The sequence below is a fragment of the Canis aureus genome, chromosome 9 (assembly GCF_053574225.1).
Source record: "Canis aureus isolate CA01 chromosome 9, VMU_Caureus_v.1.0, whole genome shotgun sequence".
Lineage (NCBI taxonomy): Eukaryota > Metazoa > Chordata > Mammalia > Carnivora > Canidae > Canis > Canis aureus.
In genome coordinates this window covers 17,466,507-17,493,418 of record NC_135619.1, presented here as the reverse complement: position 1 = coordinate 17,493,418, position 26,912 = coordinate 17,466,507, and the positions used below count along the sequence as shown (strand labels likewise).

At 38.0% G+C, this 26,912-nt stretch overlaps 1 long non-coding RNA gene across 1 annotated transcript; it reads right to left on the bottom strand.

Annotated features, from left to right (window-relative positions):
• Positions 1 to 17,980: 17,980 nt before the first annotated feature.
• LOC144320052 (uncharacterized) lies at positions 17,981 to 24,110 on the bottom strand. The gene is made up of 3 exons (XR_013385641.1): positions 23,803 to 24,110; positions 19,526 to 19,791; positions 17,981 to 19,276 (listed from the first exon to the last, which is right to left on the bottom strand). It is a non-coding gene; the product is annotated as an uncharacterized LOC144320052 (long non-coding RNA).
• Positions 24,111 to 26,912: the final 2,802 nt, after the last annotated feature.

The window sequence follows — 26,912 nt, the reverse complement described above, 5'->3', positions numbered from 1 at the left end:
TAAGAGACTGGGTAAATAAATGGTGCAAAGCATATAGTTCAGAACACAATGCCATTTTTTATTACATGGAGGTTAAGTAGCTGGCAATGTGGACATTTTGAAATGACTGACGTGAGCTAAATATTTTGGAAAGTCTTAAGACAGTAGGCTTTCCTTCTAGTTATATTCTTAGTATGTTGCTAAAATTCAAGAGGTCATAGGTAGAAAAATAATAATTTGGCTGGTAGATATAAATGCTGATTATATTCTGGGCCAACCAGTTCCTTTCTCCCTTTTCATGAATGTGTACGTGATGGGAGAAAATTAAGAAGAGGAGGAATTTCTAGCCTGCCATAAAAACAATCAACCCATCAAGTCTAAAAATTTGTTGTGCAATTTGATATTTGAAAAGTATCTGGAGAGTTTCTTGAGTCTCTGTAAAAAAGCAAAACAGTATTCATAGATTTTTCTGTAATGCTTAATTGTGGATTCATGTAGTTCTCTTAAATTATATCTCTTCTCAAGTGAATGAGGCAATTTTAACGCAAACTTCCTGTTTGTGTTAGAATTAGCTCTCTCTGATTTTCTACAAAATTTATAAATCTGTACCTTACCTTCTGCTGGAATATATTCTGGATTGTGTTGTTCTCATTTGTTATTGCTATTGCTCTAGGGTTTTTTTTTTTTTTGCATCTTTTTGTGGATAGATTAATTTAATTCCTTGTGGCTGTGATGACCCATATCTTTCACATCTTGACGTAACCCACAGAATCTAAAACAGTGTAGTATTTACTACGCATTCAATGGCTTGAACTGAATAAAATGTTTATAAAGAACTTTAAAGGTCCTATGTCTATTTCTGTCTTCAGGATCACACATCAGTCTAGAGAGACACAATGAGTCCTTTTGTTAAGTGCCAGAAAGAAGTGGTTTCTACCACCTCTAAAGGCAGTCCTGTCTAATATTAAAAGTACTCACCCACAGGAAAATTCTTTATAGAGGTGTACATATATAAATACAAAAATCCTTCATCTTTGTTGATTTTATCCAAAAAACTGCAAGTGGCATTTGCTACATTAATATTGTGTAGGAAATATACCTTATAAGGTTTCATTTTGCAAAGTATCAGGGAAAAAATCAATGAGACAATTCGTGAAGAGAAGGGGGCAGATATTCATGATTCTAGAAGGCGGGAACAACTATTAAGGATAGCATTTTAATTTCTGGCATGAGATTTTTTTAAAGGCCAACATATGAAGTTGACCTTTGACTACAATGTTTTTAGTTTAGCAACACCTCCTCCCTCAAGAACTGTGCGCTTCAGAGTAGGCATTAAATATTCTCACTACACACACACACACACACACACACACACACACAAAGTACCTCCATGAGGAGATGGATGTATTGCCTAACCTTGCTAGGTTATTCATTTCACAATGTATACATCTATTGATCATGCTCTGCACCTCAAACTCACATGGTATTATGTGTCAATTATATCTCAATAAAGCCAGGGGAAAACTGTACCTCAAAGTGAATAAAATTGGGGTTCAAGGAGACTTCAGGTTGCTCAAACCATGAAGATGCCCAATAACCATAAAATTACTAAACTTCCAGCAATCTCTTTTCCTGACATCTGATTAAAGTGTTATCTTATATTAATTATTGTCTCGAGTGAAGGCCCCGAATTTCACTGAGTTCACCAGCTCTAGACGCCTACAAATATGTTTTGCTATAAATTACTGGCACTGTTTCTGTTGATATTCAGCATAATCAAACATTTGTAAGCATGCTGTCTTTTCAATCTGTTCAGCTGATGCACTTTACCTGATCTTTTATTAAAGTAATCAAAACACTTGCTGTGTCGCATCTAATGAATGTTGCATGTATGATTAAGTGCTTTCATTCATATTGCAAGTTTGATTTAATGTAATCTGCCTTTCAGACAGCCATTAGCCTAGCTCCTACATGAATTCGATTAATTGGCTGAATTCTTCCAGATGTCCATTAAGCATTACAGGAATTTCTATGTAGAAACAGCAGGGACTGTCTAGCACAGAACCAAACAATGAAATGTTATATTGCTGCCATGACTTACAAAAAGCTAGATTCATTTTCATTAATAAAACATCTGTACTCCTGAACAGCTATGCATTGAGATGCATTTATTTTATATGTTTATTTCTCTTATGACTGTAAATAGAGAGTTAAATAGAAGCACATTTACTGATATTATGTAGGCCCAGGGTTTAGCGGATGCTGATTGACAAAATGGCTCAATTCTGAAAGTTTACAGAAGGTCCTAAACAGAAAAAAATACACGAACAGACACCTGTTTGAAATAGAATTAGAGAATGTCTGGGATTACAGCAATAGAATGACATTAGAGACTTATTTTGAAATGGCTTGATCGTCCCACATGCTCCCACGTTCTCTTAAGAGAAAGTGGCAAACATGGCTCTTGCCAGGATAGTGGGAGGGTGTGTACCACTGTTTGGAGTAGCTTTCTTTTCTTGGGAGTTTTGCCTTGTTAAGGCTTAAACAGCAGGGAGAGTTTTAGTCTTGAACCATACTAGCTCAGCATATTTTACCACTTACTGAGTGCTATTTACCAATCAGTTGGGAGGCTTACCACAACTAATAATTGAAACAAAAACTAAGTGTCAGATGAAACCAGAGTTAGAACAGGTGACAGATTTTCTAATAGCAAATATTCATCTTGAAATTAAGATGGTACCCCAAAAATAACATTTTGTTTCTCTTTTACGAGTATCTACAAATTGATTTTACATATTGAAGGTGGAAATCTTATATCTGTAACTTTATGAAATTATTGTTTTGTAACCATATACCATCCCTGCTATAAAGACATACAGTGTTTGAACTTTCAGACCAAAATACCTTTTATCCTTTCTTTGCACAATTGGACAAAATATGTAAATATGGAGAGAAGGAAAAAAGTAATTTTCTCATAATATACCTGCAAATCACTAATTGTAATATAAATACTCTAAAATAACTGACTTTTGAAATTTCAAGTTTTACCTGAACTAACTACTCTATTAGTAGTTTCTACTTCATGGGCGCTTTTATTTAAAAAAAAAGGAATTCTTGGGGATGCCTGGGTAGCTCAGCAGCTGAGTGTCTGCTTTCAGCTCAGGGTGTGATCCTGGGTCCAGGGATCAAGTCCCACATCGGGCTTCCTGCGAAGAGCCTGCTTCTCCCTCTGCCTGTGTCTCTGCCTCTCTCTCTCTCTCTGTGTCTCTCATGAATAAATAAATAAAATCTTTTTTAAATGGGGGGTGAAAATTCTTGGGGCACCTGGGGGCTTAGTCACTTAAGCGACGGACTCTTGATTTTGGTACAGGATATGCTTTCAGGGTCCTGAGATGGAGTTCCACTTCGAGCTCTGCACTCAGCAGGGAGTCTGCTTGAGGATTCTCTTTCTCCTTCTGCTCCTCCCCCTGCTCATGCTTTCTCTCTCTCTCAAATAAATAAATCTTAAAAAAATAAAAAATAAAAGGGATTCTTTATTACCTAGTAGTTTATTTTAATTGTGAGCTGGTGCTATTACAGTAACTAGAAGAGGACATCTTTTAGGATCGGATTATCAGTCATATGGACCATTATAATAAGATGATGCCAACAGGGGGCACCTGGGTAGCTCAGTGGTTGAGCCTCTGCCTTTGGCTCAGGTCATGATCCTGGGGTCCTGGGATCGAGTTCTACATCAGGCTCCCCGCAGGGAGCCTGCTTCTCTCTCTGCCTATGTCTCTGTCTCTCTCTGTGTGTCTTTCATAAATAATTAGTAAAATAAAATCTCTAAAAAAAAAAAGATGATGCCAACAGAATTTCAAAGATCAGGTTTGAACAGATAGTATCTTCCTTTAAAAAAAAAAAAAAAGATTTATTTACTTATCTTTTTAGAGAGAGAGCATGAACTGGAGGGCCAGAGGAGCAGTACGAGAGAGAATCTCAAGCAGGCTCCACACTGAGCGTGGAGCCCAATGCGGGGCTCAATCATAGGACCCTGAGATTATGACCTGAGCCAAAACCAAGAGTCACTTGCTTAACCAACCAACTGTGCCACCCAGGAGCCCCCAGACAGTATCTTCCTTGACCAGAAGTTTGTGAAGAAATTATTGGAAGATAGATAAATCCTATAAAGGAAAATAATTGATAGTCTTCATATTGATCTTGGTGCTAACATACAGATTTAAAAATAATAGTTTACAAATATTGAGAAATATTTGAGTTTTACAATCAGTCAGCAAAAACTCACACCTACTATAAATACCTACTATGGAAATACAAAGACCTATAAACCACAGTGGCTGAACTCACAAGGGAAAGAAAACATTACAAGTACCATTAATAAAAGTTGTTCAAAGTCCCATAAAATGGGAATGTTCCCCTCGATTCCCTCAAGCTTCACAGAGGAGCTGTATCTTGAAAGATGAGTAAGAGTAGGCATTCAAAAAAAAAAAAAAGAGTAGGCATTCAAAATGGGGGGAGGACATTGGGGAGCACAGGATATCCCAGGCACTAAGAACAGTGCATGGTGTCAGAGGAGCATTTGCCCCAAGCCTTGTTCCTGATGTTTCTCTTCATGTCAAGGAATATCTGTTAGAGTACCATTCCTGGATTCCTTCCTTCCCCTCCTTCACTCATTCCTCAGCAGGGGAAAAGGTATGACTTAACATGATTACTGAGGGACCAAGAACTTGATGTGCTTAGCTCAGCCACCTTCTTCCTCCCTCCTCTTTCTGATCCCCGTAGTCTGCTCTTGGCCTCAAGCAAGCTTAGGAGATATTGGCTGGCCTTGAGAGAAGAGGCCAGTAGTTATCCCATTCTTCCTGCGACAAGATGAGTCAGCGTGTTACTTCTAGAATTCAGAATTAAGAAGCCCCTTATTTTCCATACCTAAGCCACATTCTTCAATCTAGCCATCATTAGTAATAAAAGTAATATTTTGCTCTTAAACCACCTCCTTTATGTTTATCTTTATCCTTTGGCATGGGACTCAGGGGTTTGGGATGCTATTTATCTTCTTCCCCACAAAAACCCCAACTTGAATGTATAAGCATAGAGCCATGAGAGTCACTTAGAGTGTTGAAGCTTCAAATGATTCAGAGGAGAGGTGAGCAATGAGCCTGGGAGACAAAGGAGGCCACATTGTGAAAGTCACCAAGCCTTGATAAGAATTCGCTAAAATACTTTGTAGCAATTATAAAGATGAAGATGTTATCTAGGAAACTGGCTAGATGCCCTAATAGAGCTTTATTGGCGGTGATCCCGGCTCCTCAGGCTCTGACTCTAAAGCTTTATTATGCATTAGAATCATTTGGAGACCTCAGTAAAATGCAGATCTCGAGCTCCACCCTCAGAGATTCCGAATCAGCATGAATACAGCGTGAGTCCAGGAATCTGTATGGCTAACAAGCCCCTTAGGTGATTCTCATGCCAGAAATTTTAAAACCACCCTTGGAGAAATGCTACTCGTGAATATGAGTTTCTGCTTCAAGAAATCCAACTTTGTAAGAATACCAAAAGATGTTCAGATTCATGATAACCCAATTCCCAAAATATCTAAACATAAACCAGAATACTGATTTATTTACAGTGAGAGCTATAACTCTAAAAGGACTGGAGTTCTTGAAGCTGTAGAGTGCGCGTGTTCTCCATGTAGGAAAACCCAAATGGGAAGCCACATTATAAAAGAAAGTTGCTTGATCACCTTGGAATCAAGCCGTGGACATACCTGGATGACCTGATGGCATCAAGTTAGTCTGCTGCATCCATCTCAACTGTGGAGGTAGACTTGCCAAGGGTGCTGGAAGCTGCTGGTTAGAGCCCCTTGCCCAATGCTGTAACGAAATCAAGAGGATGATTTCTCCTTTTTTTTTAAAGGCTTCTTTAGGTAAGATTAAATATAACTGATAAGATTACAGATTTAGATATACAGTCACATTTCCTTGCAAATACAGTTATCACCTTGGATAGCATAGCATTTGAGAGCTCCCAGAATTCACCTACCCATTTACAGAGTGGTATGTAGGGCTGAATATTTCTACAAATGAATGTGAGCTTTATGATATCAGGGATCTTGCCCTTCTGTTCACCACTTTATCCCAGGTACTTAAGATAGTGCCAGACATAAAAGAGTAATCAATAAATATATTGTGAATGAACAGGACCAGTGATTAGTCTCATGTAGCACATGACCATTCTCTGAGGGAAACCCTAATTCCAAAATCTGGTCTACATTGCTGTTGCCCCCCATGGATTCGCCACCCGCCTCAAGCAAAATCAGTTGCTTTTGTTACCTGTTTGTGATGGGCATGTTACTGTTGTCAGAATTTGTTTTGATTTTTAGCACCAATCTCTGAAGAGTTTATATTTTGTGAGTTCCCAACAGGTTAAAAGGAATAGGAAATTCCTATTGCTTGCTCAAAATAAAAGAGAAGAGAGAGGGAGCTGACCAAATACCATTTCTTTTCGTATTCGTGTTCTGTTTGTATTTGTGATGGATAGCTAATTCTAAGGACTTTTTCCTTGGTGTGTAAGTGAATGCCACCCAACACTCTCTGTAACCTCTTCACAACAAATGTAAGGAGGAAGTTCCTTAGCTTCTGAGCTTAAGAAATGTTGATAAATATTATGAAGCTCCAACTAATTAAAAATGAAATGCAGCCAGCTAAGCTCCAGCCATTTTTAATTTACAATATTGCTTTGCTTCCGAAGCAAATGTGGACAAGTCGCAACTTCTTTTGATGCCTGAGGGACTGAAAAAATTAAATCAGCAGGATTGGCTATTGATGTTTTCTAGCAAATGTTTTGAAATCTCTGCCTTTCATCCATCTTGCAGGAAAACAGGATTGCTTTGTGAGCCTTCAAAGATATTAATTCCTTTAATAAATCCTGATTTGTATGTTGAAAACTTCCAACGGTTAGGTTTCTGTAGCAATCTCAACATCAGGGGTAAATGTTGCCCGCAGGCAGACTCCCAATTTTTTTTCCAAGTATCATCGCTCTTAGTCTGAAACTGGAGCTACACGACAACAGATTAAACACACCTTCTGTTCGGCCTCTTTTCGTAAGATTTCTTTGTTATATTGTTTGCAAGGCAAATTTCATGACAGGCTGTTTGCTTTCCTGGTGATCAGCACTTAATGAGATAAAGCACAAACATAAGCAGTGACTGCCCCAGTTCTGTGCTTTGATCCCTGCTCCTCTAACCGACGTGAAAAAAAAAGGGGGAGAAAACTTGAGCTTCTAAAAATATAGTGAATATTTGTCATATATAGTAAGCCAATCAGAGCTCCACCCAATAAACAGAACAATAAATCAGGTAGAGAAAGTTAAAACACAAACACGCACAGAGAATATCACTGAGTACTGGCATGAAAGGTGGGCTTGAGGCAAGCTGACCCCAGTACAGAGATTCTGTGTACAGCACTAATTTCTCCAATGATTTCCACCACAGTGATAATACAAAGATATTAGAAATAAGAGAACAGCAACAAAACTATTAGATGACCCTTTAGAGGACAGCATTATTTCAGGTTTCTTTTACTTAAAGGAAGCATTTATGACACTGGTTTAAACTGCCCTGGGGCATTTCTCTTTGAAATTCTTCCTGAAGGAAAGATATAGCAATGTGTCTGGGTTGAAAAACTAGTGTAAAGTTTTCTCATTTCTGTCCAAGCCATTAAAAAAGAATAGCCTTTTTTTATTTTTTATTTTTTTTGGTGGGAGAGAGAGAAGCTTAATAGTCTTAATAAATGAGCCAACACTTTTCCCTTGGAGACTAAATTAAGGAGGGAGGGTCTGAAGAGCTCTTGATTTTAGCAAAGGAGATGAGAGGGGCACCTGGGTGGCTCAGTGGTTGAGTGTCTGCTTTTGGCTTAGGTCGTGATCCCAGGGTTCTGGGATCGAGTCCTCAATCAGGCTCCCTGCTAGGAGAGCCTGCTTCTCCCTCTGCCTACGTCCCTGCCTCTCTCTCTGTGTCTGTCATGAATAAGTAAATAAAATCTTTTTAAGGGGGGGGGGGCAAAGAAATAAAAAAAAACAGTGCAGAGAGCAATATTAGGAAGGTTTGGAGGGATGGTTTGAGAGCTTGTGACTAATGTCTCTTTTCTCTGAAAAATCTTCATCATTCTGGAATGAATGATCCCTTCTAGACTGATATTTTCTGAAAGTTAAAAGTCCTAAACAGATTAAGCCTCTGTACATAAATAATACTACTGGTTGTGGAACCGTATATTTAAAGATAGGGTTTATTGTTCCTTTTTACTTATTAAGGTATAATTATGAAAAGTTAAACATTACAATAAATTCTTTAAAGATTCTATTTTTCAGAATAACTGCCTGATTATGTATAGTACAGAAATAAATATATATGCATATACGTAATAGGTACACAATTACAAAAACTAATTCAGGTGTGTATATTATTATTGTTAAAATTAATCATTTGTTAACTTTAAATAGGATATTCTGCCTTTATGGAAGCAAAATACTTGAGATTAAAAATATTAGAATTTCTTTTTTTTTTTTTTTTTTTTAATATTAGAATTTCTTCAGGCATCTGGGTGGCTTAGTCAGTTGAGTGTCCAACTCTTGATTTTGGCTCAGGTCATGCTCTTCTGGGATTGAGCCCTGAGTTGGGCTCTGCCCCCAGCGGGAGTCTGTTTCAGGGTTCTCTCTCTCCCTCTGCTCTCCCCCTGCTCACTTGCACTCTCTCTCTCTCTCTCTAATAAGTAAATAAATCTTTTTAAAAATGTTGGAATTTCCATAAGTAAATTTTAATTTCATTACTGAATGAGTTATATTATACTTTTTAAAAAAGATTTTATTTATTTATTTGAGAGAGAGCAGCAGAGATAGCACAAGTAGGGAGGAGAAGGAGAAGTGGGCTCCCTGCTGAGAGCAAGGAGCCCAAGATGGACTCTATCCCAGGACCCTCGGGACCATGGCCTGAGCTGAAGGCAGATACTTAACTGACTGAGCCACCCAGTCACCCTTATATTACACTTTAGTATAATGATGTTCAGGTGCTTTACTAAATGTCAAAAATATATTATTATCCTTCGTAAGAGAATTCTAAAGACAACTCTAGTTGCATTTGTTCACTTTGCAACTCACGCTCAGAGTTTCTGCTTCTCTAAGTTTGAAGAGGAATCTGTTTTCTAAAAAACTCCATAGGTCAGTGTGATGTGCAGCCAGGATAGAAAACTGTGAATTTAGGGGAGCCTGAATGTAGAGATTATGGTCATAATTGGGAACAACATCTTTCATTAAGAGCAGAAATAAATGGGACATATAAGTAGGCCTCAAACTACTCCAACAACAGAGTCAGTACAGAAATTAGAGGTGCTTTGTAAATAAAAGTTCTAGTGTATTAAATGATAATGGCAATGATGTCAGTAAAATGATGGAGTAGACAGTTCCAAGCTCTTGTTCCCTGACAGAAACACTGAAAAACAAGCAAATATTGTCAGAACCAACTTTGTTAGAACTCTGGAAAACACAGGTTTATAGCAACCAAGTAAACAACCCAGAAAAAAAGATAACTTGAAAATGGCAGGAAAGCTATGTGGCATTTTTACTTGCTCTTATCTCACCTCCACCCTGTCATGGTGGCCACAGTAAAGCAGCAGCAGCCAGTGTTCCCAGTGTAGACCCTGGTCCTTGATTCCAAGGGGAAGGAGCAGACTTTATTTGCAAATTATTGTATATGTCTATTCTAACCTGTGTAGGGTTACCTGAAGGACTGGCTCAAGTACTTGTCTCTGTTTAGACCAACTCAGTAGTACTCAGGCCAGAAAAGCTGAATGCATTGTTCAAAAAAGATGCAAAGCAAGCAAACTAACAACCCACAGATGCCTGGACAAGAGATTAAGACCCAGACATATAATAGACCACCTGAGGCCTGGGAAACTGAGGAAAAACTGAGGGAGATTATTTGGGAAGTTAGAAGATTCAAAAGTACCCATGCAGACAAGGAATAAGGAATATTCAGGGGAATTTAAAATATGCACAAGGGTTTTTTTTGTTTTGTTTTGTTTTTTTTGTTTTGTTTTGTTTTGTTTTGTTTTGTTTTGTTTTGTTTTTGTCCAGGGCGAGACATATGCTCAAGAAAGATGTGAGAGGATCTCAAGTTTGCATCTCAGGATGACTCATTGGCTTAATGTGAGCCCATTTAAGTGTTGGAGCACACCAGAATGAAGTCAATCCACAAAGACTGGGACAGGTGTTTGATGGGTGGGGTTTTTTTTCTTTTCTGCTTTTTCCTTTTTTACTGGGGGACCAATGTCACTTTTAAGTCATTTTCCTTCTTTTATCATCTGGCCTTCAAGGAAACCTCTAAAGGAATAGCAACTTCAAGAACCACAGATGATAAGATATACAGTCTTTGCAAAAATAGTTTGGAAAAGTCACTAAATGACAGATTGCTACAGCCTTCAACAATCAAAAAATAAAACAAACCCTAGAGAAGGGGAAGGATCCAATTTCCAGAGTTCCCATGTTATAATATTTAAATGCCCAGTTTTTTTTAAATGCCCAGTTTTTAACAAACATCACAAAGCATAAAAAAAAAAACAGGAAAGTATGGCCCAAATAAAGAAACAAAATAAATTGGCCAAAACCATCCTTGAGGAAGTATAGACACTGGACTTCCTAGACGAAGACTTTAAACAACTATCTTAAATATCAAATTGCTAAAGGAAAACATGAACAAAGAACAAAAGGAAATCAGGAAAACAATGTAGGAACGACAATATCAATAAAGGGACAGAAATTATAAAAAAGAAATGAAAGATAAATTTTGGATCTGAAAAGTACAATAAAGTGAAAAATTCACTAGAGGTGTTCAATATCAGACCTAAGCATGCAAAAGAAAAAAGTCAGTGACCTTGAAGATAGAATAACTCAGCTTATCAAGCTTAAGAAACAGAAAAAGAAAAAAAGAAGAAAATTGAACAGAGTCTAAGGGACATGTGGGGCACCAACAAGTGGGCCAACATGTATTATGGAAGTTCCAGAGGAAGAAAAGAGATAGAAAGGGGTAGAAAGATTATTTGAAGAAACAATGACAGAAAACTTCCCAAATACAACAAAGACAAAAGCAAGTTCAGAGCCAGATGGCTTTGCTGGTAATTACAAAAACATTTAAACACCAAGAATTCTTTTCAAACTCTTTCAAAAAACTGAAGAGGAGGAAACACTTTCAGACTCATTCTATGAGGCCAACATTCTCCTGATACCAATGCTACATAAAGACATAAACAAGGAAAGGATAAACAAAGAAAGGTCCAAAATTCCTTATGAATGTAGATGCTAAAGTACTCAACAAAAGAAAAGAAACCTAATCCAACAGCATATTATAATGAAAATACATTATGACCAAGTGGGACTTAACCTAAGAATGCAATAGCAATTGCATAAGAAAACCAACCAATGTAATAAATCACATTAATAGGATGAAGGGAAAAAAACACACATGACCATCTTAATTGATGCAGAAAAGGCATTTGAAACCTTTTGTGATAAAATCCAACACTCTTTCATGATAAAAAAAAAATTAGAAAAGTAGGAATAGAAGGGAATTTCCTCAACATGATAAAGGTCATTTATGATAACATCATACTCAATGGTAAAGGAACTTAAGGCCTTCTCCTTAAGATCAGGAACAAGACAGGGATGCCCACTTTTATCACTTATTCAACATTGTACAGGAAGTTCCAGCCAAAGTAGTTAGAGAAGAAAAGAAAAGACACCTAGGTTGGAGAGGAAAAAGTAAAACTATCTCTATTTGCAGGTAACATGGTCCAATATAAAGAAAATTCCAAAGAATCCACAAGGAAGCTACTAAAGCTAATAAAATAATTCAACAAATTTACAGGGTATGTCAATACACAAAGATCAGTTATGTTTCTATATACCTGTAATGAACAATCCAAAAAAAAAAAAAAAGAAAATTAAAAAAGCAATTACACTGCCAATAGCACCCACTGGAATAAATGCCTAGGAATAAGTTTAACCAATGAGATCATAAAAATCTGAGAAATATAAAACATTGTGAAGAAAATTAAAGAAGACCCAAATAAAGAGAAATACATCATATGGTCTTGGGTAAGAATACTTATTATTATTAAAATGTCAATACCACCCAAAGTGATCTACAGATTTAGTGTTATCAGCATCAAAATTTCAACAGCCTTTTTTGCAGATAAGGAAAGATTTATCTTTAAATTTATGTGGAATTGAAAGGAACACTGAATAGCCTAAGCAATCTTGAAAAAGAAGAACAAAATTGGAAGACTCACACATCCCAATTTTAAAACTCACTACAAAGCACAATAATCAAAATAATGTGATACTGGCATAAGGCCAGATACATAAACCAATGGAATAGATTTGAATATCCAGAGATAAACTCATACAATTTATAGCCAAATGAATTATTACAAGGGTGCCAAGCCCATTCAATGGGGGAAACCATAGTCTTTTCAACAAATAGTGTTAAGACAACTGGATTTCTACATGCAAAAGAGTGAAGACAGACTGTTATCTTGCACCATGTGCAAAAATTAACTCAAAGTGGATCAATGACCTAAAATAAATATAAGAGCTAAAACCATAAAACTCTTACATCAAAACATAGGCGTTAATTCTCATGATCTTGGATTTGGCAATGACATCAAAATTTTTAAAATATATAGGACTACATCAAAATTTTTGTGCATCAAAAGACATTATCAAAGAAGTGAAAAAACCTACAGCATGGTAGAATTATTTGCAAGTCATCTATCTGATAAGGATTTATTATCCAGAAAATATAAAGAGCTCCTACAACTCAACAACATAAAGAAAACACAATTCATGGGATCCCTGGGTGGTGCAGCGGTTTAGCGCCTGCCTTTGGCCCAGGGCGCAATCCTGGAGACCCGGGATCGAATCCCACGTCGGGCTCCCGGTGCATGGAGCCTGCTTCTCCCTCTGCCTATGTCTCTGCCTCTCTCTCTCTCTCTCTCTCTCTCTGTGTGTGACTATCATAAATAAATAAATAAATAAAATTAAAAAAAAAAAGAAAGAAAACACAATTCAAAAATGGGCAAAGGACTTGAATAGATATTTCTCCAAAGAAGATAGATAAATGGCCAATAAGTGCATGAAAAGATGCTCAACATCATTAGTCATTAGAGAAATGCGTATCAAAACTATAGTGAAATAACATTTCATGCCTACTAGAATAGCTGTAATTTTTTTCATGGAAAATAGGCATTATTAAGGATGTGAAAATTTCAGAACCCTTGCACCTTGCTGGTGGGAATATAAAATGGTAGCTGCTATGGAAAACAGTTTGACAGTTCCTCAGAAAGCTAAAATACAATTACCAAATGACCCAGCAATTGCATTCTAGACATATATCCCCAAAGAATTGAAACAGATATTTACACACCAATATTGATTTGATTGTAGTATTATTCACAATAGTCAAAAGATGGCAACAACCTAAGTTCCATCAATAGATGAGTGGATAAACAAAATGTATTATATACATACAATGGGATGTTTTTTAGCCTTAAAAAGGAATTAAATTCTGAAACATGCTGCAACATGGATAAAACTTGAAAACATTAAGTAAAATAAGCCAGACACAAAAAGACAAAATGTTTTTCCACCTATATAAAAGATTTAGTATTTTTTTTATATAAAACATTTAAATGGCCAACAGGTACTTGAAAAACTGCTCAACATCACTAACCATCAGGGAAATGCAAATAAAAACCACAATGACATATTACTCATACATGTTAGATGGCAATCATCAAAAAGACAAGAGATACCAATTGTTGGGTAGGATGTGAATAAAGGGAACGCTTGTGCACTGCTGGTGGAAATGTAAATTGATGCAGCCGCTATAGAAAACAATATGGAGGTTCCTCAAAATATTAAAAATAGAACTATCACGTGAACCAGTGATCCCATTTTTGCATATATATCCAAGAAAATTAAATCACTATCTCGAAGAAATATCTGCACCACAATGTTAATTGTGGCATTATTTACAATAGCCAAGACGTGGATACTGCTTAAGTGTCCACAAATGGATGAATGGGTAAAGAAGGTGTGGTCTACATATACAATAGAATATTATTCAGCCATTAAAATACGAGAAAAGCCTGCCATTTGTGACAACTAGATGGACTTCAAGGACATTATGCTAAGTTTAATAGTCAAACAGAAAAAGGTAAATACTGTATGATCTGACTTATATGTGGAATCTAAAAAACAAAAAACAAAGAAACAAAATGAACTCCTAGAAAAAGGGATCAGATTTGTGGTTACCAGAAGTAGAGGGTAGGGGAGGTAGGAACTGGAGCAAGGTGGTCAAAAGGTACAAACTTCCAGTTATAAGATAAACAAGTATAAGGGATGTAATATAACATGATGACTGTAGCTAACACCACTGTAGGATATACAGGAAAGTTGTTAAGGGAGTAAATCCTAAAAATTCTCACCCCAAGGAAAATGGCTTTTTTTTTCTTTTTCCTTTTCTATTTTATTTTATCTGTAGGAGATGATGGATTTCAGCTGAATCAATTGTGGTAATTATTTCACAATACATGTAAATCAAACTATCATGCTATATGCCTGAAATTAATAGTGATGTATGTTAATTATTTCTCAATAAAACCAGAGGAAAAGGAAAGAAAATGTGGTATATATACACAATGGAATATTATTCAGCTCTAAAAAAAAAAAGGGAATTCTGCCATCTACAATAGCATGCCTGAACCTTGGGGCACTATGTTAAGTGAAGTAAGTCAGACAAAGAAAGACAAACATTGTATCATCTCACTTACATATGGACTCTAAAAAACCCAAACTCACAGGAACAGAGGTAAGATTTGTAGTTGCCAGGCCATAATGGGTGAAGGTGGCCATAAGGTACAAACTTCTAGTTATAAGATAAATAAATTCTGGGGATGTGATGTACAGCATCGCCACTATAGTTGACATTACTGTCTTGGATTACTTGAAAGTTGCTAAAAGAATAGATCTTAAAAGTTCTCATCACAAGAAAAAAACGTGTGCCTGTGAGGTGATGGATGTTGTGATCATTTCACAACATATACATATATCAAATCATTACTTTATACACTTTAATACAATGTAATGTGTCAATTATTCTCAATAAAACTGAAAAAAAAAGATGATCCTTTCCAAATGTTATCTAGTTGACCCAGCCCTATTTTTTAAAAAAATATTTTATTTATTTATTCATAAGAGACACAGAGAGAGGCTGAGACATAGGCAGAGGGAGAAGCAGGCTCCCTGACGGGAGGCCCAGGCAGGATTCGATCCCAGGACCCCAGGATCACGCCCTGAGCCAAAGGCAGATTCTCCACCACTAAGCCACCCAAGTGCCCCGTCAGCCCTATTTTTTTATCCAGTGTGTGTAGGTGGTTGTCTAAAATGACCAAATCCGTAGAAACAGAAAGTAGATTCTAGAACAGAATCTAGAATAGATTCTAATAGATTTCTATTCTAAAAATAGAATAGAAAGTAGAAGTATTTTTGAATACCAGGAACTGGGTGTGTGTGTGGGGGGGGGGGTGGATAGGGAGTTATCTCTTAATGGTTACAGAGTTTTGTTTTAAGATTTTATTTATTTACTCATGAGACACACAGAGAGAGAAAGAGAGAGAGAGAGAGGCAGAGACACAGGCAGAGGGAGAAGCAGGCTCCACACAGGGAGCCTGACGTGGGACTCGATCCTTGGTCTCCAGGATCATGCCCTGGGCTGAAGGTGGCGCTAAACCGCTGAGCCACCTGGGCTGCCCGGTTACAGTGTTTCTGTGGTGATAGTTTTAGAGACTAGATAGTGGTGATAGTTGCACAACATTATAATCTTGCATATTATAATAAAAGCAGGGTATTTCAGAAGCACACAGAAATATACTTAAACCCAAGGAGATGGTCAGATATGGATTCCCAGTGCATCCTACACACAACATACGACACCATACAAGTTCCAAGAGGTTAAAAACTGTATACAATTTACCCACTATCCTATCCCCAATATCTGGCACATGAGAGGTGCTTGATATTAGCTGACTTTTTAAAAACTCATGGCTTTCGGGGCACCTGAGTGGCTCAGTTGGTTGAACATAATCCAACTCTTGGTTTCAGCTCAGGTCATGATCTCAAGATTGTGAGATCAAGGCCCACATAAGGCTCTATGCTCAGTGGAGAGTCTACTTGAGATTTCTCTCTCCCTCTCCCAATGCCCCACCTCCCTCATCCTTGGCCCCACCCTCTCTCTCTCTGATAAATAAATATATCTTAAAAAAAAAAAAAAAACTCAGGCTGGGGGTGCTTGGGTGGCTCAGCCAATAAAGTGTCTGCCTTTGGCTCAGGTCATCATCTGAGGGTCCTGGGATCAAGACCCACATTGGGCTCCCAGCTCCACGGGGAGCCTGCTTCACCCTCTGCCTCTTCCTGCCACTGTCCCTGCTTGTGCTCTTTATCTCTGTCAAATAAATAAAATCTTAAAAAAAAAAAAAAAAAAGAACTCATGGCTATCATCATAAGAAAATTTAATGTCTAAGAAAACCTGATTTCAGATAAATAAATCTGGGAGGTGATATTCACCTTGTAACAGATTTTACAATAGAATTCTTACACAGGGCAGTGCGGGTGGCTCAGCAGTTTAGCGCCACCTTCAGCCGAGGTTGTGATCCTGGAGACCTGGAATCAAGTCCCACGTCAGGCTCCCTGCATGGAGCCTGCTTCTCCCTCTGCCTGTGTCTCTGCCTCTCTCTCTCGTACTCTTTGTCTCTCATGAATAAATAAATAAAATCTTAAAAAAAAAAAAAGAATTCTTATACAAAAGCTCTTTTGGTGAATTTATTTTTTTTATTCTTTTTTAATTTTTATTTATTTATGATAGTCACACAGAGAGAGAGGGAAGAGAGAGGCAGAGACACAGGCAGAGGGAGAAGCAGGCTCCATGCACCGGGAGCCCGACATGGGATTCGATCCCAGGTCTCCAGGATCGCGCCCTGGGCCAAAGGCAGGCGCCAAACCACTGCGCCACCCAGGGATCCCTGAATTTAAGTTATTATATGGTATTTAAAAATGTGATTTCCTTACAACTTTGAATAATAAACCTATATCAAAGAATAAAATATAGGATGCCCATTCAAGGTCCAAACTTTGGTAGATCCACAGCTGTACCACTGATTTCCAGTCCTGCTACTCAGGAGTTATTTGATCTTGGACAAATCCTTGACCTCTCTTGGTTTGCTTATATGTAAAGTAGGGATAATAGTACATATCTCACTGAGTTGTCATGAGGATTAAACATGCAAAGCCACCATTCTTGCACTCAGTAAGTGGTTTCTCTAAAAAGGCAAAAAACATAATATGACCAAAGGAGTAATAAGTCTTACCACTCATTTCTCAACTCATTCACTCTCCTTATATGATACATCATGTGACCTGTAGTACACATTTAAGAAATGGTTGGCTCTGGGTGCCTGGGTGGCTCAGTGGTTAAGCATCTGCCTTTGGCTCAGAGCACGATCCAGGGTTCTGGGATTGAGTCCCACATTAGGCTCCCCGCAGAGATCCTGCCTCTCCCTCTGCCTGTATCTCTGCCTCTCTCTCTCTGTGTCTCTCATGAATAAGTAAATAATCTTTAAGAAGAAGGAAGGAAGGAAGGGAGGGAGGGAGGAGAGAGAGAGGGAGGGAGGGTTAGCTAGAATTAATTCTACAATCTATAATGGATAGTCAGACAAGTTAACTAACCATGTCCAGAAGGCTACCCTGACAACCCATCTGGGCTTCCTCCAAATTTTTTTTTTTTTTTTTTATGATAGTCACAGAGAGAGAGAGAGAGAGAGAGAGAGAGGCAGAGACACAGGCAGAGGGAGAAGCAGGCTCCATGCACCGGAAGCCTGATGTGGGATTTGATCCCGGGTCTCCAGGATCGCGCCCCGGGCCAAAGGCAGGCGCCAAACCGCTGCACCACCCAGGGATCCCTCCAAATTTTGAATTGGCTCCCTGTTCTGACTTCAGAGAAAAAGATTGCTCTATGACTTTGAGAATTCATCAGGCTCTGCTCTCAAGTTATTTTAAGTTAAAAGTGAGCAAGACCCAGGGCCCAGAAATGGGATCAGCCAGCCCTAAAAGTAGTTGTCAATGCCCACCAGAGTTTAAAAAGAGGGTTTTAAGAGGAGAAAATCTGTTGGTATGTTGAGTCAGTATGGATCACCAATACAATCTTAGATATATTTCATTCATCTTCTTTAAATCCCTAAAAGGCAAAGTCTCTTATCATGCAGAATGAAACCCGTGGCACTAAATGAAGTCCCTTGGTGTGACGTGCAAGACAGTAAGGTAGAGTGTCACGTAATCAGGTTTCTCAGTCCAGGACTTTTCCTGGCACTTCCTAACCAGGCCTTCTGAAAATTCCCTCGGTCTTCCCAACTCAATAAATGAAGATCGTAACGCTCCAGGATCCTTAGAACTAACAAAATGTTCCATTTGATGATTTGACCCCTGAGAAGCGAAACAGGCTAGAAATACCATGAGCAACCCTGGGCTGAGAAAAAATGTAACAGACCACATAGTCCTAGTCAGAATGTTTTGCTTCTTTTTCCCTGCGGTTTGGTGGTATATCCCCATGGGAAGGTTGATTGTTGTAATAGTGGTTATAACCACAAGGGAAAACCGAGTTGAATGGCGCGCATCCAGATAACCTTTGCACGAGGCAGACAGAGAGGGCTGCAGCCTCTCAGGAGCGCGACAGCCGGGGTGCCACAGTCTTATCTCCCAGGACACACCGGCTCTCCAGATGCTCCGAGGGTTGCTGCCGCTTACAGCCCAGTGCGTGCGAAGCTGACAAACCGGCTGGGCGTGCGCTGCTCTGGTGAACAAAGGGAGACAAGACGCTGAAGACCTAAGAGCGAAGAGTGACCCATCCTAGGAGACCGATTAGGACGCGAGGCCGTTATCAGCCCGATCATTCCCACACACATGATAAAATTCACTATTGTACTCTGGTGGTGGGATTTTATTCGATCCTCACAGAGTAGTGAGGAAAATACATTTCCTTTTGTTTTCCTCCCGCACCCGTCATCATCTTTGCAAAATACTTGTCTCTGCGAGTTGTGCCAGCAGGGCCGTTGGAACCCGCAGGGCCACTGGAATACTAATCTCGCCCTTTCTGGCACCGGAAGCAGCTGCTGTATTCATGCAGAATAGGTGGAAACCTCTGGAAAAGAGCACGAGGAAAGAACAGAGTTTTACTTACTTGCCAAGGACGAATATAACAACAATAACAAAAATTAAAATCTGTATCGCATTTTACAATTTTCAAAGCCTTTTCTTAAACATTAAACATTATTTCATCTGATCATCAAGCTACTTCTTTCCTGTGTAGCCTGGGCCAAGCTGCAGAACTCTCCCAAGTTTAGTCCCCTTAACGGTCAAACAGGGATCAAACAGGGATCGTACCACTTACTTTACAGAATTGTTGTGAGGATAAAAAGGAAGCGTGTGTCAAGTGATTGGCACCATGCCCGGGGTGAAGGGACGCTGACAGTAGCTCCCAGCTCCTTGCTGTGCCAGCCTGCATCAGGTCACTCAGCTCATACGGGCCAGATCTGCGTCCAGAACCCAGGTTGTCTGACTGCCCTACTGTGCAAAGGCAGTAGGGAAGAGAGTATCCTGCTTTACACCTGTTGTGTACTTCCGTCTGTTGTCATCTCCATGTCTCATTGGACAGAACTAGTCAAAGGGTAGTGAGGATAGACACAACTTAAAGACAAAGTTCATTTTCTTTTTTTTTCCCCCCCTGAAGATTTTATTTATTCATTCATGAGAAACAGAGAGAGAAGCAGAGACGTAGTCAGAGGGAGAAGCAGGCTCCGCACAGGGAGCCCAATGTAGGACTCGATCCCAGGACCCCGGGATCATGCCCTAAGCCGAAGGCAGCCACTCAACCACTGAGCCACCCAGGTGCCCCATCAGTTCTTCTTTCTTTATGCTTCCAGGCTTGTCTTTAAGTTTCCTTTATTCTCTTTTTGTTTCTGAAACATTATATGATATGAAAAAAATAGCTCTGCACTAAACCCTCAACCAGAGAGAAGTTATCTTTAAAGCATTCACACAAAGAAAGGGACCAGGAAATAGCCTAATCCACAACTGAAATTAGAACAGATCACAGTAAAACAGAAGTTATTACTATTGACCAGATTTTATTTTTAACATCAGCTAAGTAATTATGTGCAAAGTGCAAAACCTTCATTTGTCGATTTCTAAGATTAAATTCAATAAAATTGTCTATAATCTATCATTTTCTCAGGTTTGCCTCTCCATAGTAGATCAAACATAAGTAATTAGATTTCTGCCTGACTAGCAAGGAGAGAAAACAGTTTCATTTTGGATAAATATCTTCCTAGTGGATTGAATTACATGTTCTTTCCTTTACCTATCACCATGTAACAATTGCTTCTGTGTTTTGTTTCCTTCAAAGTGTCGAAATGTTATCCCATAATTTCAGCAGAAAGATGCCACAGTTGAAGGTTGATTCTAATTCTAGATGGAAGGCTTATTCTTCCCAAAGCTCACTGCTCACCATCAGTCATCATTTTAATTTTGATAATAATCTATCTTCCGCATTGTTGATGCCACTTTTCCTTATTTTAATAAACATGATTATAGGAATAGCAACTACACTTGCATTTCAGAGTTTAGAAAATGTTTTCATACACATCATCTCTTGATCCTTACAATTCTGCAAAACAGAAAGTGAAGATATTTTTACAGAAGAAGCTGAGACTCGGAGCCTAACTAACTTGCCTACGATTTCCCAGCCAGAGAGACCTAGAACTGACACTACTGCATCATTTCATTTTATGGTAATAAAACTCCAAGAGGGATGCCTGCATGGCTCAGTGGTTGAGTGTTTGCCTTTGGCTCAGGACATGATCCCGGGGTCCTGGGATCCAGTCCCACATTGGGCTCCCCACGGGGAGCTGGCTTCTCTGCCTATGTCTCTGCTTCTCTGTGTGTGTCTCTTATGAATAAATAAATAAAATCTTAAAAAAAAACCAAACTCCAACAAGAGTACTTCAGGGCAACATTCCCGGGTCATCTGGTCATGAAACTAGTACCACACAAAGCAGTGCCTGAGCATACACCAAAATGCTTGTGTATTATTTAGCTGACCAAAAGATGGCATCAGTTGTTGCCCTGCATAGGCATTGATGCAATTTGTATAGAGTAGTATGTACTGAGAACAATTTTGAGATGTTCTTTTTTTTTTTTTTTAAAACAACGCCCGTTTATTATATTACAGTTTTATAGCTCAGCAGTCCAAGCAGGCTTGATTGGGTTCTCTGCTTTGGGTCTCACAAGGCCAAAATCAAGGTGTCAGCCAAGCTGGACTCTTCTCTGGAGACTCTGAGGAAAAATCCACTTCCAAGATCATTCAGGTTGTTGACAGAATTTGGCTTTCTTATGATTGTAGGACTGAAGTCCCCATTTCCTTGCTGGCTGGCAACCAGGGACCACTCTTAGCTTCTAGAAGTCACTTGCGTTCCTTATCACTCCATTTTCAAGCCAGTAAGGGTACAACAAATCCTTCTCACACTTGGTATCTGTGACTTCCTCTTCTGCTACCAGCTGGGGAAAATTCTGCTTTTAAAGGGTGTGTGTGATTGGATTAAGCCCACCTGGATACTCCCTTTTAAAAAATTTTTGAATATTGAGTTCATTAAAACATTTAATTGAAAATGACTACCAAATGGTAGCATTTTATATCAGTAATCAAAGGATATCCATTATTTTATCATTTATGTATTTATTATTTATTTAAAATCAATTAATTAACATATAGTGTATTATTAGTTTCAAAGGGAGAATTTAGTGATTCATCAGTTGAGATGTTCTTTAATGATGGCTGCAGTTGAGACTTAATGAAAATAGCTTTTTTCCGATTCTAAAAATGATACATATTCTCACTCTAATTGTACAGAAAACAATAAAGAACAAAGTATATACCTGCAATCCCAGCACCTGGAGTAAACCTCTGCTCCTTTTAGAATCTCTCAAAGCGCATGCGTGTGCACACACACAGAACTCTATATACACAGCATTATAAAAAAAAGCTACCTGGCATTCTTTATTCAACATCTTAAATGTTTTTTCATGTCAGTACATGAGATCCTTAACTATTTTAACTGTTGAGAGTATATAGTGTATGGACGTACCTTTTTTTTTTTTCATTTAATCCTCTATTGATGAACTTCTAAGCTATATCCACTTCTTATTTTTCTACTGTAAACTACATTATGATGAAAATTTGGGATACATTTCTGAGAATATTACTGATTCAGAGGGTATTCCAATTTAAAGTAATATATATATTGCTATAGCACCCTCGTGGAGTGCTCTGATCTGTACTCATGTTGACAGTAATTAAGGGTACATTTCCCCATACTCTCGGTGACAGGTTTGTCAAACGACTTTTATCTTTTCCATTCTGAAAGATGAAAAATACCTTATTTTTTATTTGCATAATTTTGATAACTAGTGAAATTAAACATATTTTATTATGTTTTGGCCTATTTAATTTCTTCATTTTTTATTTCCCCTTATATGGTTCTCAAATTTTTTCAGAGATATATTCTTTTTTATCAATTTATAGAAATGTTTTATGGTTTTCTTTTACACATGTTGCAGATATTTTCACCTTCTTTATGTGTATTTGGCCTTGTTCAAGATGGTTTTTACTTCTCAGAAGAATTTTTTACTTTTTAGTAATCAAATTTATGAGTCTTTTCTTCTGTACTTTTCTGTCATGCTTAGAAAGGCCTTCTCCACCCCTAGATTATAAAAATATTCAACCAGGGACACTTGGGTAGCTCAGTGGTTGAGCATCTGCCTTTGGCTCAGATCATGATCCCAGAATCTTAGGATCGAGTCCTGCATCAGATTCCCCATAGGGAGGCTGCTTCTCCCTCTGCCTATGTCTCTGCCCTCTCTCTGTGTCTCTTACGAATAAATAAACAAAATCTTTAAAAAAAATTCATCCAAGTTTTTTCTGTGAGACCTCTATGGTCTCTTTTTTAAGATTTGCTCCTTTGACAATCTGGAATTTGGTTTATTATCATTATTATTTTTAACAATCAGAAATCAATTTATTATTTTTTGCCTCAGTCGCTCACTTGGAAAATGTTGCCATAAGGCCATTAATTAAATAGGCCATTTTTATCACATACTGAATTTTCATATATGCTTTCATCTATTTCTGCATTTTCTCATCTCAATTACTCATCTGTCTATACCTATATCAATATCACACTACTGTAATTTTTATAGTACTTTTATGTTTACTATTTGGCAGTTAAGTACTCCCTTATCACTTTTCTTTTATGTAAATTTCCATTATTAAATTCACATTGTCAACTCATACAGATACTACTGGAGTTCTGAATTGTTAGGGAGAATTAGCTTCTATAATACTGAACCTAGAAAACACATATTTACAAGTAGTGGTTATATAAATTACATTAATCTATACTTACAGAAACCATAAACAATCATAAACAGTTACATGGAAGAATGGATAAGATATGGTTCAGTTTTTCCAAAACAAGTCTCAGGAATTTTGCTTTGATAAGATGGAATAGTCATACTTATCCCTCTCCCCACCTCTAAGTATAACTGGAGACCCAGGACATTAAATATTAAACAAACGTAAGAAGTCAGAAAGGTGCCCAGAGGTAAACTGACTTGGGATCTTGACATGATGAGTTCCATGGATATTCTTTTGCTTCATATATCCCAGAGATGAAGCTGAAGAAGTTGGCAGTCTGAAAATGCCAACAGCTGCAAACAAACAAACAAACAAACAAACAAAAAAACAACAAAAGCTTTCCTGTAGTTAGGGCATCAAAACCATAGAAGTTTAGTAAGATAGAAAACGTGTAGACAAGGGATGCCTGGGTGGCTCAGCAGTTGAGCATTTGCCTTTGGCTCAGGGTGTGATCCCGGAGTCCCAGGATCGAGTCCCACATTGGGCTTCCTGCATGGAGCCTGCTTCTCCCTCTGCCTGTGTCTCTGCCTCTGTCTCTCTCATGAATAAATAAATAAAATCCTTAAAAAAAAAAAAAGGAAAAAGAAAAAGAAAACGTGTAGACAATAATGCTGTACTCCAGCCAAACACTGCAGGAAAATCTGCGATCCCCACCTGCACTAATGCCAAAAAAAAAAAAAAAAAAAAAGTCCTAGTAGAAAGACTAGACTTCCACGTGGTCTCAGTAAGCTTCAATGATGTGACCCAATATCTTCTCCAGGGTGGTATCAGAGAAGGCCTAGTGGAGGGTCAGGATTTTCACCATTGCCCAGTAGTAAAGATGCCACCTCCATCACAGTGTCAGTGGAGACTGCAAGGACCAGAACTTCCACTTCTACCTAGCAGTACAAGGCCAACCCCTCAGGTTTCAGTGGAGACCAACCTGGGGAACTAGGACTTGTACGTTCATCTGGCAGTAACAAGGCAGTGCCCTTACCCCACCTTCCATGGCTAGAGAGGTATCGGAGAAAGCCAGTTTAAATAGAGGTTTAAATAAGAACTAGAGTCTTATAATTTAGGACAAAAAATGTCCAGGTTTCAATTTAAAAAATCATTCATCATATCAAGAACTGGAAGATCTCAAAATGGATGACAAAAAAAAAAAAAAAAAAAAAAGACAACCAAAAGAGGCAAAAGAGGCTAATACTGATATGATAGAGATATTAGAATTATCCACAATTTTAAAGCAACCATGATAAAAATGCTTCAGTGGGCAATTATGAACTTACTTGAAACAAACGAAAAAACAAGAAGCCTCAGCAAAGAAATAGAAAGTCTCATCAAAGAAACAGAAAATATAAGAGCCAAATGGAAATTTTAGAACTGAAAATGCAATAACTGAAATAAAAAGCTCAGTGGGTGGGCTCCACAACAGAATAGAGGGGACAGGGCACCTGAGTGACTCAGTGGTTGAGTGTCTGCCTTTGGCTCAGATTGTGATCCTGGAGTCCTGGGATCGAGTTCCGCATCAGACTCCCCTTGGGGAGCCTGCTTCTCCCTCTGCCTATGTCTCTGTCTCTCTCTCTCTGTCTCTCATGAATAAATAAAATAAAATCTAAAAAAAGAAAAAATAGAGGGGACAGAGGAAAGAACCAATGAACTGGAAGACAGAACTAGAAATTAATATGAAGAAAAGAGAGAAAATACTTAGGAAAAAAGTTACAGAGTAAAACATATGATACAACTCTATTTGTGAAAACAAAATGTGTGCACGCAATCATACACACACTTACTTGTAAGTAAACTCATAGAAAAGGGCCTAGAGGTTTTACATTTAGGGAGAGAGAATGGAGTTGAAGGTTGATAAGGGGGAGATTTTATCTTTTGCTGTGTTTTTTTTTTAATTTATTTATTTTTTATTTTTTTAATTTTTATTTATTTATGATAGTCACAGAGAGAGAGAGAGAGAGAGAGAGGCAGAGACACAGGCAGAGGGAGAAGCAGGCTCCATGCACCGGGAGCCCGACATGGGATTCGATCCCGGGTCTCCAGGATCGCGCCCTGGGCCAAAGGCAGGCGCCAAACTGCTGCGCCACCCAGGGATCCCTCTTTTGCTGTGTTTATCTGTATTATTTGAATCTGTTGCACCAGGACATTCATGTTACTTGCATAATATAAAATATTCCTATATTAAAGAAAGATTGCCTTTTTGTTTATTCTAAGACTTCTTCTATGCCCCAGAGTAGAGTTTTATAGATTTCTTTATACAGGTACTGAAAACATTGTTAGACTTTCCCTCAAGTATCTTACATTCTTTTGTTGCTCTTATGAATGATATTTTTCCCATTATATTTTCTAATTTTTGTTGGTATACAAGAAAGCTATTGATTCTAATAAATTTATTTTCAACCTACTCTGATTACTAAAACTTATCACTTATAGATTTTAGATGATGTATTTGATACAATTATATAGAGTCTGTTTGTTTTGTTTTTTAAAGTAGGCTCTATACCCAGCATGGGGCTTGAATGCAGAACCCTAAAATCAAGAGTTACATGCTCTACCAACTAAGTGAGCCAGGTGCCTTGATGCAATTATATACAGAACCACCAACTGTAAATAATTATATCTTCTCCTACTTTCTCATATTTTTCCTATTTTCTTCTCTTGTTTAATGGCATCACTTCCAACTCATTGAATAGTATTAACCAATAGTAAATACTTATTTATAACATTAATAGAAATCCTTTTAGTGTTTTACCCTTAATTGATCCTTGATTGACTGATTCATTTATTCTGCTCATTAACTGTCTACCATGTGCAAGGCATTGTGCTACTCTAAAGATCTGATGATAAGCTAAACCAAACATGTCCCTGTAGTCACAGAGCTCTTAGTCTAGTGGGAAAGACTGACATGTTGAAGTCATGATACTCATCAATATCTAATTACAAATTGAGATAATTGCTAAGAAGAAAAGGAAACACATCTATGAGAATGTGGAACAGAGGAATGTAAAGGAAGAAGAGGTACTCTTTCATGCAGTAACTAAAGAAGAATTCCGTCAAGTTCATTTTAAGTCTCCAACCTTTTCTCTTAAGAGAATATAGAGGAATTGAGTCTCAGATACCCAAATCCTTATGACTGTTCAGTGGTGCAAATACCACTTGCTCTTTGATTTTGTTTCAGGATATATTTCATATCAACCCATAAAAGCTATTATTTATCAAGTGTTTAACTCTGTGCTACTTTGCACCTTATCAAGCCCCCCATACCATTTAATACAGGTATTATTGTTCCTATTTTACACTCAAGAGAGTTCAAGTGGGC